The sequence below is a fragment of the Myotis brandtii genome, unplaced genomic scaffold (genome assembly GCF_000412655.1).
Source record: "Myotis brandtii unplaced genomic scaffold, ASM41265v1 scaffold827, whole genome shotgun sequence".
Classification (NCBI taxonomy): Eukaryota; Metazoa; Chordata; class Mammalia; order Chiroptera; family Vespertilionidae; genus Myotis; species Myotis brandtii.
In genome coordinates this window covers 773364-773667 of record NW_005371360.1, presented here as the reverse complement: position 1 = coordinate 773667, position 304 = coordinate 773364, and the positions used below count along the sequence as shown (strand labels likewise).

At 66.1% G+C, this 304-nt stretch overlaps 1 protein-coding gene across 1 annotated transcript in view; it reads left to right on the top strand.

Moving 5' to 3' along the window:
- The first annotated feature begins 119 nt into the window (after positions 1–119).
- DUS3L (dihydrouridine synthase 3-like) overlaps positions 120–304 on the top strand; it is a 15047-nt gene continuing 14862 nt past the window's right edge. Inside the window, exon 1 of the mRNA XM_014531884.1 lies at positions 120–124. The gene's annotated coding sequence lies outside the window, so the exon portion shown is untranslated. The remainder of the gene's footprint in view (positions 125–304) is intronic.

Below are 304 nucleotides of genomic sequence, written 5' to 3'. Positions count from 1 at the left end.
GGGGATCCCCAGGGCCCCTCCTGGGATGGAAGCCACAGCGCCCCGACGCCAGTGCCCGCGCTCTCAGCGCTCCCCACCCCTACACTGAGGATCCGGCTCTGCAGTCCGACTCCCGGTCCGGACAGTAAGCTATTCCAGAGAACTGAGATCCAAAGTTTCTCCCCAAGACAGCGAGTGACACCCTAAGACTGAGGACCGCTGTCCACGAGGCCCGCTCAAGCGGCAGTTCCCTCCAGTCTGGCCTCAGAGCCCTGCGGGGATCCCCTCCTGGGCACCAAGACCCGGCGCTGCTCCCCAACAGCCG